The 15,000-nt window shown below is 39.7% G+C and overlaps 2 protein-coding genes across 8 annotated transcripts in view; one reads left to right on the forward strand and one right to left on the reverse strand.

Moving 5' to 3' along the window:
- LOC138051809 (furin-like protease kpc-1) overlaps nt 1-15,000 on the forward strand; it is a 371,910-nt gene that overhangs the window by 312,127 nt on the left and 44,783 nt on the right. The gene's annotated exons all lie outside the window — the stretch shown is intronic.
- The window catches only part of LOC138051811 (uncharacterized), a 215,030-nt gene continuing 212,362 nt past the window's right edge, over nt 12,333-15,000 (reverse strand). For all 7 annotated transcript variants that reach the window (XR_011132914.1, XR_011132913.1, XM_068898087.1 and 4 more), the window contains one exon: nt 12,333-13,460. The gene's annotated coding sequence lies outside the window, so the exon portion shown is untranslated. The remainder of the gene's footprint in view (nt 13,461-15,000) is intronic.

Consider the following 15,000-nt stretch of genomic DNA (forward strand, 5'->3'; position numbering starts at 1 on the left):
TATGTCAAGCAATACGTTATCTGTCGTCAAACAAGCAATTGTAGTAAGTCAAAAGAGGTTATACTGTTGTGTTAGCCATTTAACTCCAAAGTGAGCATGCTAAAGTTGGGGCGCTGTTGGCTAAGAAGTGCATAGTAAAGTGTTTGCTCAATGACTTATGAACCTAGAGTATGTTATGGGAAGCACTGGTGCCCCATGGTATCAAGGAATATCCATTAAATGGCCTCAGCAAACATCTAAAAATGTATATCCATTAGACAGCTGGTTCAGAACTCGTTTGGCCCTCTAGCAAAGTTGAATTTAACAGCTAGTAAATGGGTCTGTGATACCCTACCATTAAATGGGTGGAAGTTAGGATGAAGAAGTTGATCCTGCCCAGTACGTCATAGTAATCAAGGGGAACTAAGAGTACTTTTGTCCTTGTGAAATCAGAAACATTTGAGCTTTTCAATTCTGCAGTACAATGTTATTGCACAGAGCATTGTGAACCTGAGGACCAAGCAATTTGCAAGCCGCAATAATTTTCAAGAGTTTTCCACAAAGAGAGCGCACTAAACTAGATGCCTTGGTAAACTTTATTCAGAATCGACAACTTCAGGCTATGCCATTTGTAAAAGAGTTAAGAACTGGAGAAGGAAAAAATGTTATGGCTCCCTAAGAATAGCACAACTGCTGTTTAGCTGTTAGCACCGCCACTAGGAGTTCTCCAGGCAGTCAAGTCGAGGTGACAGAAGCAGATGTTTCACGATTGAGTGCGATGTAGAACCTCTGGGAGAACGCCAACATCTCGAGCAGCATGTAAGCACGGGAATCAACGACGTTAGATATTCCTAGGGAGGCAAGACAAACATGAATTAAACCCCCCACCTAGAAGCTTCCCTTTGTGGTCTTAAAATCGTGACCAGCGGATTTCAGCTGAATCAATGTTGAGGGAAGAGGTAGAGAGTCATTTTCATACAGTGAGCTAAGAATATCGTGTGGCATCCCTGATCTGGAAATTGGAGCATTATAAATCTTAAAGATAGCCAACCCGTGCAATAGAATGTACACATCACATAATCGACCACTGTATCCAGAAGTAAACCAGTACATCGAGGATTCTCTCTGAACCAGAAAACTTTGTTAAAGAATCAACGTCCCCATACTCTTCCCAGTCGTCGGTGTGTCCGAGCAAGAACGACGGATCTTTAAGGATTGGCATTGATTATCGATGAAACTGAATCGCAAAAATACGCTGACCGACACATTTTGTTTTTTTTTTTTTGTTTTTTTCCCCAAAACAAAACCACTCAACTAGCGTTCAAGAAACTCCGAGCCCGAATAGCACCCTTGCTGGGAATACTTGGCCCCTTCAGTGTCCTTGAACACACAGCGTAAAGCGCTACACCCCCTCATCAGGGGTTTCCCACTGAAGACTGAAGAGAGCAGAGCAAGCCACAAGACTTCATAACACCGTTGGGGGCCTCAACGATGGCGTGGGTTAGACTCCCATTTGAGATTGAAGAATGCACCTGCCAATTCCCAGCGCTTCATTGGACCGGTGTTTGAGTGAAGTGAGTGACAAAGTGGCTCATTCCTAATACCTAGATGATCATCATGTATTCAGTAGGAAGTTTAAAGAAACATGTTGAAACAAAAAAAACATTTAGAGAACAGTGCTTCAGAGATCGCCGTAAACATGGTCCGTGCAGTTGAAAAACACCGTAAATGTAGTTTGTTCAAACCGTGAAGTCCAGTGCTTAGGAAGGGTTGCTTGTATCAGGTGATGGTTGCCGATGATGGTTGATGTGATAGTGATGGTTGGGGCAGTGAGAAGTCTTAAAAAGACAAATTCCCAAGACTGTTGGTGAACGTCTCAGACAGCTTGCTGGAAATATTAAGTTACTACCGAATGATACATTAAGAACTTTGCCTAAGATTGCTAGATGCTATATACAACCTGCTAAGCACCTGACAGGAAAAGATGGAAATAATCGCCTTCAAAGACACACCGCGCCTCTTGGAACAGAGAACAGCAACACGGCCCCTTGATGAGTTAATAAGGACACCTCAGTAACCCTCCTATAATGGCTTAGTGTCCAGATTTTTCAAAGTCATTCACCCCCCACAACTGATGCAAACAAAGATGGTCTGGGGTCGGTTCTGTACCAGAAATCAGGATGGAGTAATGAGGTTAATTGCTTATGGATCTAGAGCACTTTCACCAGCTGAGGGAAGAATTACCACCCCCATGCAGGCAAAACTTGAGTTCCTGGCTTTGAAATGGGCGGTCACCGACCATTTTCGCGATGTATCTTTACTACTCTCCAGAGTTTTTACTGTCTTCACGGGTAATAACCCGTTGACATACATTCTAACATCAGCAAAAACCTGAATGCTACAGTGTTACGATGGGTCAAATGAATTCTGGCCTACGACTTCAACTTTGAGATAAGATATCGCTCTGGCAAACTCAACGCAGAAGCCGACACGGTTGTCTATATGCCACGCTCAGCTTTTCGAGGGAGACTACATGCAAAGTTGTGCAGAGGTAGTTAATCAGAATGTTTTGGGTGCTATCTCATCGTCGATTCAGGAAACTAACGCCGTTAAACCACTGCCTGGTAATCTTCTTTCACTGGGACTGACCTGAAATGGTAGGAGGACGGGAGTGCTGACCATTCCAAACCACTGCCCCTATGATAAACTAGTGACAGCTCGCAAAGGTGGAAGACCCAACTATCGTGCTCGTATTCTACGCTTTCGTGTAAGTTGAAAGACGGTCCTACCCTTTCGACGTTGATAAACGACAGTGAAGGAGTCAACCATCGTACGACAGCTCTTACACGAATGGAATAACCTGTTCGTTGCTGGAAGACGGAAGTCTTTTCTATCACAAGTAGTGGACCAAGGATTCGATAAATATGGTGCTTGCCCAAGAAAATATCACAAAAGGGTGTACGTTGAACTGCAGAGTCGTGGAGGCTAGCAAAGACCAACGCTTTCATTGGCCATTCGTGACAGCGGACAGTTATACATCTATGTCACAAAAGTGTGCCCATTGCCTAAAAAAAGCGGAAACCCGCGACTCACGTCAGTGCACCACCTCAAACCAAGCTCTGGAGGATATCAGTATATCATGGTAATCAGGGATAATTGCACTAGATTTGCTGAACATTATGCTACCCCAGTGACAAATCCGTCAAAACGGCTGCTGATAAATTGTACAATGACTTTATCATGAGATTTGGATTCCCAGAGACCATTCACCACGACCAAGGTGGGCGACGTGTTGGGAAAACAAGCTCTTCTACAACCTCGAGAAACTGAGTGGAATTAGGCGATTCGCCGTACAACACCGTTACCACCCCACAGGGGAACGGACAAGTCGAAAGGTTCAACCGAAAGGATTCTATCAATGCTGAGAGCACTCCCGGAAAAACAGAAATTGAGATGGCTGCGTGAAAATCTTAACAAGGTTATCCATGCATATAATTGTACTCGTCACGGACTCCACAGGCTTCTCCGCGTCGTATCTAAAGTTTGGCAGAGCCCAAAGGCTACCCATCCACATCATGTTTGGCTTGAAACCTCCAGTAGGATATTCTACGTACCCTGAGTATGTCAGAAATTGGCGCCGAGCTATGAAAGAAGCTTACGACTTGGCCTCCGCTCATGCAAAAAAGAGTGCACCTCTCGGAAAGCAGCAGTACGACAAGAAAGTAAAGCCATGATTACCGCGCTGTGTGAAGGCGATCGTCCAGTGCTTTGTAAGGAATATGACTGATACGCGGTGGCCTTGGAAAGTATGCGACCTTCAATGGGAGCAAAGGTAAATCTACGTTGTAACGCAGAAAAGGGAGGATATTGCCTGTCTATGAAGTTAAACCAGAAAAAACTGGAATTGGAAGATCACGTGGTTTTGCATCGCACTATGCCTACTACCATGTTCCTACTTTACCTGCTGAGAACCACTTTACACCTTACGAAACAACCAGCCAGGCTTGTGTCCAACGAGGATGTTTAAGCAAGCTACGAATCTTTCCGAAAGAGAAACCAGTATAGCCTACAGCCTGCTGAGGACCATTTAGCAGAGTTGACGACTTGTCAAACTCCAACAGAATTGGATGGCATCTAAACATTGCCAGGCGGAAAATATTGCTCCGAGACTTGAGTTGAACATGGACACATGGGACCCGGAACTGAAGAGAAACCTTGTCAAGGTAAATGAGCGAAATCTCCACCGTAGTCGAAAGTAGGAAACGTAGGAGCAACGTCCATATGTGAACAGACCGATGAGGCTACAATTTTTTTTGATAACTTACCTTTAAGGACGAATCGCCAGGGTTTAAGGTAGACCACCCTCTAAGGATGACCTATGAATGCAATGGGACAACCATCGATCTTCAACTGAGATTCACACACAGCGATTCAAGGCCTCACAGTGTCGTTACCCGCAACAGTTTTGTCAACACTTGCCAGTACCATGGTTGATGTACCCTGCCTCGCAGCCCTACCAGCTATTTTGTACCCCTTTGTTACCAGTTCAGCCGATGTATTCAATGTCAGGTTGATGTTTAAGAAGCAAACCCTTGAAAAACTCAGATTGGGAAAAGGAACTGAACCTGGTTGAAGCTTACGTTCAAGTTAGATATCAGTAATACAACATTTATGTCAGTATATACTTGTCAGTCTATCCACATTTAGCCCGTGCAAAGAGGTGTAATCCTCAGCCCTACTAGGGACGAATTTTTTGTTTTTTTGTTGCTCATATTTTAGACAGTTCACATTGTCATAAGGAACTTAAGTTTTTGTTATGTAATCGTAATGGACCCGATGCTGCGGTTAGCAATAGCAGCAGTGACGTTAACGTTTAAGTGAACATATCTTGTCATTTTCTGGCCTGATCAACCAGAGACCCTACAATTCACTTCAGACCGAGAAACGGAGTACAAGGAACTGTTATAAAAGACTATGAGCAGATTTTACTTGTTTAATGTTGAGGACAACATTATTTTTAAGGGGAGAACATGTAGAATTATAGCAGCTGTACGAAAAGGACTGGGACTCAATAATAATATAGTTGGTGGATCCAAATACGTAGGACGAAAAACAAAAAGGATGTTTGGTTTGCAATTGTTGTGTGTCAAGAGCTCCCTCTAAACACAGCAACCTGATTTCCCTCCCTGCAGTGACCTTCCAGGATCATGATTCAGCACTGAAACGGCAGACCAAGGCGAAGACGGCAGAAGAGCGAAGAGTGAGTTTCAATGGGTTATCAATTCAAAGTAGAAGTTTATTCGCAGGTTAGTCTTTCCTATATACTACAAGCTAGCTCCATGGATGACTATCATTACACATTCTGAAAAAAAACCCCCAAAATTTTTATTGTGGGGGTGACATAAGTTGATGGGGCTACATTCTCTTTAAATCATATCTTTACAGTGACCGATTTATTCAAAGATAGGGCTTTGTGTCGGTGAACCCCTATTTTGTTATATAATTGTTTTGGAAGAAATAGCTCATTCGTAAGCGGGGAGAAATGAAACATTTATCATCTGTGAGAAAATTCCTCGTGGATAAACGTTATTGACAGAAATTCTTTTCTTTTTTATTTACCGGAAGAAAATGTCCCCTACAAAGAGCATCTGAGTGAAAGGAAACCTTACAGACCATGTGGGTGTATTTTATAACGGTGTTCTTCCTACATTCGGTTTAGTTTTCTCTCTTAACCGTAAAGCACTCACCGGCTGTGATCCCAATAGCAGAAACGGAAAAGTCAAAATCACCCTAACGCAGTTCATCCGCAATTTGAACAACGTCCGACCTAAGTGATCTTGATGTTACATTGTCTAACACTGTTGTCTAATGAGCGAAAGATGTTTGCCAGTTGATTTATATAGAGCTTTAATCTTGGAGGTTTTCTTTAATTCTGTTTGAATTAGTTTGAAATTGAGCATTGGTTTCACAATCCGGAGAAGGTTTTTTGCTAGGGAGATTCCAGATAATCTAGTTCATCGCTGTACCGAGGGAAACTCAGGGTTAAGCTATCACACAGACTGTATTTTCTTAATTTTCAGGGCAAACTTGTAACGCATCTAGCTGTGGACAGTCTTGGCCGAGTTTGAAGTTCCGCCGAAGGCTTCTAATAGAGGACGAAAAACTAGACCCTCAAAGAGCGATTCGGAATTGGTTGTAGAAGGTGATTACTACAGAGATTTTGTTTATCTCACCTTGTGCTTCACACCTGCTCTCATGATGCAAATGAGGCTGAATCGGTACTTAGGAAAGATGTGATAGATTACAGGTTTACCTTTGGAGGTACCTTTCACTGGTTGATGAGCGCGCACGATTATGGATGGTCCACGACGACAATTCTTGGGTTCCATTATGCGTGAGATTCGCGATAGGTTGTTCTTGGAGCAAACGACGAATTACTTCTATCGGAAGACCTGGCAGCCTTGGAAAATCAACACCACTTTGAAGCTGTTCTCTTTTTTGGTAAATTTACAATACGGCCGTGACTTGAGCTGGAAATTGAGTCCTGCTTTGACAGTTAATTAGAATTGTTCTCTCTCTCTTTATCCCAGGTTCAGCTTGTTTACAAGGCGGTCCTCTCCCGACATATCTTGTTGAAGAACAAATTAAGCGCATCTTTGCAAAAGGTGATTTGTCCATTCTCACTAGAGCTGAAATCCAACTTCGGGCTGGTCTTGAGAAATTTGGACTAATCGCGGTAAGCGTCGTCATATCAAATGTCACTTTTGGGCAGTAGCCAAATTGCGTTGCGGGGCTCGGGGTTAAAAACACCACTACAAATTCGAAATTATGCTGACTTCCTAAATGTGAGTGGGATTCATGAGATTGCTTTAAAGCTGTGAATCAAGATTACGTGTTAGCAATTCAGTCGTTAGTCCGTCCGTTGAGATATCTCCAGCTGTGAAAGAATTCTTTTGAGTGACTGTTATAAAAGAGCGACCACTGATCGTTGGGAAGGGAAAATTTTCTCAGTAGCGGATACAGGAATATTTGAAGGGGGGGGGGGGAGGGGGTTCATTGAAAGACCATGTATATACTCTGACAAAGCTCCAGATCGTCTAGGCTGCCATATTGACTTTGTTGATGTTTTACATTAATACAAATATGCCCGTCAGTTAAACATCATCTGTTCCAGCACAAATAAAAATATAATAAAACGCCGACAAACATATTGTTCATGTCAAACCCCACAGTGAACCAGACTGAAAGTACTGTTTTTGAAACATAGGATATTCACATCGAATTTAAACGCAGAGATAAACCCATTTTGAAGCCCCCATTATACCAAATTTGAAAATACTATACTTTGAATTCATTCGTAGCTGTTTCACGGGAAGCCTTGTTTGGTGTTTCTATTTCGGAAGAAGCCGTGCTGCCATTAATATACGCGAAACTGGTGAAACTTCTGGAGCCAATGTTTCCTGAACAGGGAACAAGTCGAAGGCAACAGGAAGAGAGAACATACAGGTTGTTCTTGAATTACTTAAGAGAGGTGGCAGGTAAGCTATTAAGTTAATATGTAGATTTAGCCAAGCCTAAAAGCGGAGCTCCTTGGTGATTTAATCTACTGCCTGTAGGATTAGTTGAAAATAAAGGTTTCGAATTGTCCGCGTTTTGATTTTTCCGGTTGCTGCTTTAATAATTAAACCACTTTTTAAAAATACGCATCCACTCTAAATAACGCATCCGTAAAAATAACAAACGGTTTAGTGCCCAGGAAACAATTTGTGGAGTATCTTCTCCCCTGAATAAAAATATTATGAGTGCATCTTGGAAAGAGCGAAGTTTTCAACGTTAATGGGCCCACAAGTTGAGGGGGTCCGGAAATGGATCCAGATGGGTCCAGACAAAGGTTCAGAAGGGGGCCACGTTTTGTACCGTGCCGGCGAAAGGTCGGGTCGCTTGAGTGGAACGCCATCGAACCAGAGGTCAAGAAGAGTCAAGAAAGACAAAACCTTGCGATAATCACGCTATGCTCACTGATTGTATTGTAAGTGTGTGGCCTTTATCTGTTTTAATAAACTATGACAGCGCTTTGCGACTTAAATTTTAGTTATTGTTGGATTTGTGTGGTGGATTTAGTGGCAGGACCGCCATCTTCTCTCCAGGACCAGCAAGTCATCATAAATCAATCACGTTCTCTATCTGCACTAAGCAAACGAATAGCCTCAAGAATAGGAGGTTTTATTCACTGAACATAGACGTGTAAATTACATATATTTTTCTGTCGTTTGACTCGGCGTTATTCATATAAATCCTTTTGAGTGTGTGGTGGTCGCCGTTTTCTTGATTTCTCCTCAGATTTCTCGTTGGTTGGTCCACTTTGTTTGCTTCTTTGTGTTATGCTTTTACTGTCTTCAATCTTTTTTTTCTGAAAGGCCTTGTGCAAAATAATCTCTTTGGGTGTGCTTTTAAGTTTCTGGACTTTCCAAAATTTAAGTGTGGTGTTTTCTTCAGATCCGATTGTTGCATCCTTCGAGGGAATTTCCTTTGCAAGTTGGGCTTGACTGTGCGGTCTTCTTAAAATATTATTATTTTTTAATAGCGTACGTAATTTTGGAAAGTAAATGTATTTGATTTTCAAATTTTGTTTATATAATTAGCATTTAAAGTGAAAAAAAAAGTTAAAAGAAAAGTGACCATAATCAATTTATTGTTTACTTACAGTTTATTTACCAGAGTGTAAAGAAACACATTATGAATACAAATACGGTATGGATTTTAAATAGGCGATCGATTTCCGAGTTCACGTCTTCCTCCTCTTCAAAGCGAGTCTAAGTGCGAAGTTTTGTGATGGTAACAAGAGCTTATGAAGGTAATTAGTTCTACTTTACATATGAATGAAAACTAATTTTCACAAGAAAATTGTGGCACTTAGACTCGCTTTAAAGAGGAGGCAGACACGAACTCGGAAATGGCCTATTTGGTGTCAGCAATCTTGCTGTGTGATTAAGTATTTCAGAAAATCACTTTCTGTAAGTTTCACAGAACACTGTCATTTCATTATGTATTTCGCAGCTTCGAATTCTGTTCTGTACAGTAACGTGCAGTCATTGCAGATTACACGACTCTCTCATAGAACCTTTAACATTCCTTCAAGGACTCAACAAATTTATATGTTTAAAAAATCACATAAATGAAGTTGGGCAGGTGTATCCAAATGATTTTGTCAAATTTGTGTGTGCTTCTACGGGTACTATTACTTGTGTTGTTTGGTTACTGTTGAAGTGAGAAATGTTCTCTACACAAGCCTGTCCAATTAATTTTATTCAACTTTTACTCTCTTACTCGTGCTGTACTTACAATCGTCCTCCTATTGAACTGGCAAGCCTGGCAAAACCCTTTCCGAGCAAATTGTAAAGCGCAATGAAACAATAAGTTATTCAATGGGGATATTTTTTTCCCCGCTGCCGCTGCTGCTACAACTCGTTCCCAGGCTCTCTCTTCTCTGCCTCCTTTGCCGTCAAGGAAAAGAGAAGACAACCCGGGAACTGAGAAGTCGCTTAATTAAATCGCATTCAATCAGGTAAATAACCACAAAAGAAGCGAGAAAGACACCACGACAATAAAATACGGCTTTTTTTAGCACTTCTGCGTGTAAATATCTTTTTCAGTTATTATCGAGATTCCCATACAAATCCTTATCCCTTTTACCCTCTGAGTCTGGGCCGTCTGTGGTGTTATCAGTTTACATTATCGATAAATAGTGGTGTTGATGTTGTCATCAGGATTCAATGGAGCCAAAGGCAAATAGACTAGTTTCAAATTGTGTAAACACAAAGGAACAGATTCTAGGTTCAATTCAGAGGACTGGAATAATATTCTTTGAATTTTCGTTTGATCAAAACGATGGATTATTCTCATGAACCTCAACTCTGTTATTTTGTAAAATAAGTCGAATCTGTGGAATACTCACTGAATACTGTTTGCAGGGGCAACAGCTGTGCCCTTGGAATTTATAATAATTTCAACAGAGAAAATAAACGAGAACCAGATTGAACTTACCTCCCAATCCGTAAAAATAACTTAACTCTTTTTTTTCTCGGGATAGGTTGAAACCGGCAATTCAATAGCTTTAGGTGTCAGCTGCTCTTTCCGCGCTGCCACCTGATCAATGTTGAAGAGATTGATATGGCGAACCATCAACATCTAAGAGTTGGAATTACACACATCTATGAACCTCCTATTCTGGATTCGGAACTCGTCCAATTTGCTGCGTACTGCCCCTTGAAAGACCGACGGGCTGACAATACTTCTCGCCTTATTTCCCCGAAGGCCGAAAGTTTTCGTTTTAAATCATCACACCTCTCACTGTTTAATCCAAATAAGTACCATTTACTGCTTTTTTTTATCAACATACGAATCCTATCATTGCTAAATTCAATACCATTGACCACGTTATCCCTGAAAAAATTGATAGCCACCGAAGCTGGGCTTGACGTCACACTGGCATGAAGACTGACCCAACGGCGTCCTTGGAGACACCCCCTCCATCCTGGTGAAATCTATAATTTGGAAGAATTGGAGAAAGAAGACGACGACGAAGGAGGAGCGAAGACAAATTTTGAAGACAAAGTGGTTTGGCCTAGACTCGACGTTCAATCAAGGAAATATGAGACACTTGACATCGTAACTCTTCTGACGATTTAGTTCGTTTTTTGTTTAAAAACTTGTTTTTTTTGGAGGACTCGAGTCTATTCTTGAAGGAAGTGATATGTTCTTTATCAAGCAAGTGCTATGTTGCCATGTAATAACTAACGATCGGTGTTAATTGACTCCATTGGGAGCTTAAGGGTGCGTTCCATTGACCGTATTCATGGAATAGAAGTTAGAAATCCGTCGTTTTTACGGACATTCACATTAAAATTGTCACAAACCTGCTAAAATGCTATTTTGAACATCTCTTTGTTAGCCTTGTTGCTTGTTGCCAAACATACTGTTTTAAATCATCACTCCTAGTATTCTTATTCCGGAATAGGGTCAATCGAACGCACCCTAAGTGAGACACTATATAGCGCTAGCAAACTGTATGCAATCATTCTGTTTCTCCGTTTCTAGGGTTGTTACTTTATTCTCAAATCTGTGTAATTTACGTTAGTGTAATAAAGTTATTTCTGTGGAACACTACAGTCAGACCACTTAATTCCACTTAATTTCAAGTGTCGAAATCACAGATTTAGGAGCCGGAAAACAATGCTATAGAAGTGGAGTTACTCATTGGAATTACTTTTCCAACCATCTTCATTTTCACATTCATTTTCTGTATGTTATGAATCTACTGCATGCGGCCTTAGAGACAAAGAGAACTTCACAAATATCCATTATTTGGTGAACAAAAACAATCGCTTTGCACGCTCTGCACGTGCGTTTTTTAAATTTTTTGTTCATTTGTTTCCCGTCGTCGGAAAACTGGGAACTTAAGATCTACGAGGACGACGTCCACAAGGACGCCACAGAACAATGATTTCATTGGTTAAGAGAGCATAAATAATTGTGCTGCACGCGCGGCACGGATTTTAGCTCAAAATTTTGCCGTACACTGCATAATGACGTGAAATCACCAAATTTGAGGTTTTGACGACAACGTGAGCATGCGACGGAGAATCTTTCCTTCTCTATTTTCAGTCTGAAACGGGGACAGCTATTCTTAGAGTTATTTTCATAGTAATGTCGTACGGTTAGAGTTAAGTTTCCAAAATCCTGAATTCAGGATTTTGAAGTGCCAAAATCCTGAATTCAAGATTTTGGACTGCCAAAATCCTGAATTAGAGATTTTGGAAGTCGTTAACTCTAACTGTAAGTCATAACTCTACTGAAATAACTTTATTGATAGTTAACCTCGTCTGAAACCGCTCGTACTGATTTATTTTAAGGACACTTCGCCCACATTGTACAACGTGAGCGAGATGGAATCATAGCGAAAGAATTAGACTCAGGAGCAAAGTTACATTTTGAGGTGACGTTTTTGTCGACGTCGCCGATCTTATGGTTCCTGTAAAATGACTAACTTTGAGGTTTTATAGAGAACGTCGGCACTTAAGAATAAATTTTCATTTTCTCCCCCTAAATGAAGCGCCGTTACGTACCAGTTTCATTATTGAGAAACTGCCACCCCTTCGTCGAATTAAAAATCTTGCAACAGTCGCGAAGTGACTTCAATAACGTGAATATATAATTGAGATGACGTTATCCTTGCCGTTGCTAAATAAAGGGGCACTATCATGCCCAATTTGCTGTTTTAGGTCAAAATTTAGTACTTTAGCTTACACGTACGACATTTCTGACAACACGCTGACGAGATATGAAAAAAAGAATTTGTTTTAAAATTGGATTCTCCCCATTCATTAAGTAAATGCATTTCAATAAAGTTTACAAAGTAAATATATTATTACAGTTAAGATATATTTGTTTTTTAGTTTTTCCAGAAAGAATATTGAATGGAGAAGGGTTGTACACGTACAACATTTCTGACAACCCACTGACGAGATATGAAAAAAAGTATTTTTTTTTAAATTGGATTCTCCCCATTCATTAAGTAAATACATTTCAATAAAGTTTACAAAGTAAATATATTATTACAGTTAAGATGTATTTGTGTTTTAGTTTTTCCAGAAAGAATAGTGAATGGAGAAGGGTTGTACACGTACAACATTTCTGACAACCCACTGACGAGTTATGAAAAAAAGAATTTTTTTTAAATTGGATTCTCCCCATTCATTAAGTAAATACATTTCAATAAAGTTTGCAAGTAAATCTACAGTTAAGATGTATTTGTTTTTTAGTTTTTCCAGAAAGAATATTGAATGGAGAAGGGTTGTACACGTACAACATTTCTGACAACCCACTGACGAGATATGAAAAAAAGAATTTTTTTTAAATTGGATTCTCCCCATTCATTAAGTAAATACATTTCAATAAAGTTAACAAAGTAAACATATTATTACAGTTAAGATGTATTTGTTTTTTAGTTTTTCCCAAAAGAATATTGAATGGAGAAGGGTTGTACACGTAGAACATTTCTGACAACCCACTGACGAGATATGAAAAAAAGAATTTTTTTCAATTAGATTGTCTCCATTCATTAAGTTAATAAATTTCAATAAAGTTTACAAAGTAAATATATTATAACAGTTAAAATGTACTTGTTTTTAGTTTTTCCAGAAAGAATATTGAATGGAGAAGGGCAAATAAAATAAAGACTAATTTGGGCCCTTGAAACAGTCATAATTCAAACTATAGCTCTTTTGTACAACATAACACACATCACAAAAAACATAAGGTACACACACATACACACTAACTGAATGCGATCAAAACGGACTAACAATACTGAGCAAGATAATATTCATATTTAATTTTTGGTGTCTTTCTGCAGTCAATGTCTTCAAACTTGAAAAAAGTTGCCGGTTTTTCAAGTTGCAATCCGTTTCCATCCTCTCTTCCTGAAAACAACAAAAAATAGCTTTAGTGCACTTCAATGGTCATTGGCAACAAAACTACAGCATTATTTTTCGGTTTTCATTGATGCAAGGACGTCATTTAGTGTTTTGAAGTTTGACTAAAATAGCGTGACACTTCGCGGGAAGGCGGTATGTGCTATAACCATCACTCACAACCAACTGGGCAAACAGATTTACAAAATAAAACCCGAGGTCTACAAAAAAAGGAAGATGACTTGTAGGAAACATTTCCAGACAATGTTCTTACAGTGCTAAAGAAAAAATTTAGTAAAGCAATAAATAAAGTTTTAACAAAAAGGCAATATCTATAATCTAATTCTTAGCTATACGCTAAGTTGTTTGCCCTCAGACCGCGGAGAAGAATAATCTGTTTTGTATGAAAATATTTTGATGACAAAAATTACGGGCAGAAACATACTTACATGTATTAAAGACAACGTTTCGGTGTCCTCATGACACCATCATCAGGCCAAATATAATATTTTACAGATAACTCGAATATTAATGTTCAAGATCAAGTTCAAAGTCCCTAGAGGCTAGGTGAAAAGTTTTGCCTTTATCGAGTCACTTTGGTTATTCAGAGCACAAACCGTGTCTGAATATCCAAAGTGACTCGCAAAACTTTTCACCTAGCCTCTTGGGACTTTGAACTTGATCTTGAACATTAATATTAGAGTTATCTGTAAAATATTATATTTGGCCTGATGATGGTGTCATGAGGACACCGAAACGTTGTCTTTAATAAGTATGTTTCTGCCCGTGATTTTTGTCATCAAATCCATTTACATTATCATGTTGTATGAAAATAACACCTAATTAGAAAATTAATGTAAAACAGAAAAAATAGGCACACATTGCCTATGTGTGGTAGCACAGTAACTTGACAGAGTGCTTTATGCCATAACTGTCAAATGAGCTGCGTTTTGTTTTCCAGGAGATTCAAGTTGTCTTTGTGTAATATGTAGCCCAAACAGTACACGATAATTTATTGTTTTGGTATGGTAAATTATTATAGTGCTATGGTAGCTGTCTTAGGTAAATAGCCCCCTGAGAAGACATGAGGTTACTAGTAAAATACTAAACCCAGAAAGATTAAAGAAAATAAAAGGGAATCGAGAAACATTGGCTTCGGGGCTGACATGAAGTTCCCTTCAATTTCTTTTTCACAGCAAGTTTGGGTGGTGTTCTCTGCACATCTGACAGCTTTCCACGACAACCGTTCACTATAGTTAACCCTGTCTGCGGGGCTTAGTATCTGGATGGGAGACCTTGAAATATACGACTTTCTGTCAGAAACATAGGACCGAAACTTCTATTTTAACTCTCAAAAAATGCAAAGCACAGATTTTGTTAGCCTGCTTTATGGAAAACAAATATTGATGCAAAAGTAAATAAATATTGAAACAGTTTTTAGGAAGAACAGAAGGAAGTTTTTAGGTAGTGTCGATCGAGAATAAAAAAATTGCCATCAGCAACAAAATCTGCGACATGAAAACAACACATTTTGTGCCACGGATATAAA

This window comes from Montipora capricornis, chromosome 6 (assembly GCF_036669925.1).
Source record: "Montipora capricornis isolate CH-2021 chromosome 6, ASM3666992v2, whole genome shotgun sequence".
Taxonomy (NCBI): domain Eukaryota; kingdom Metazoa; phylum Cnidaria; class Anthozoa; order Scleractinia; family Acroporidae; genus Montipora; species Montipora capricornis.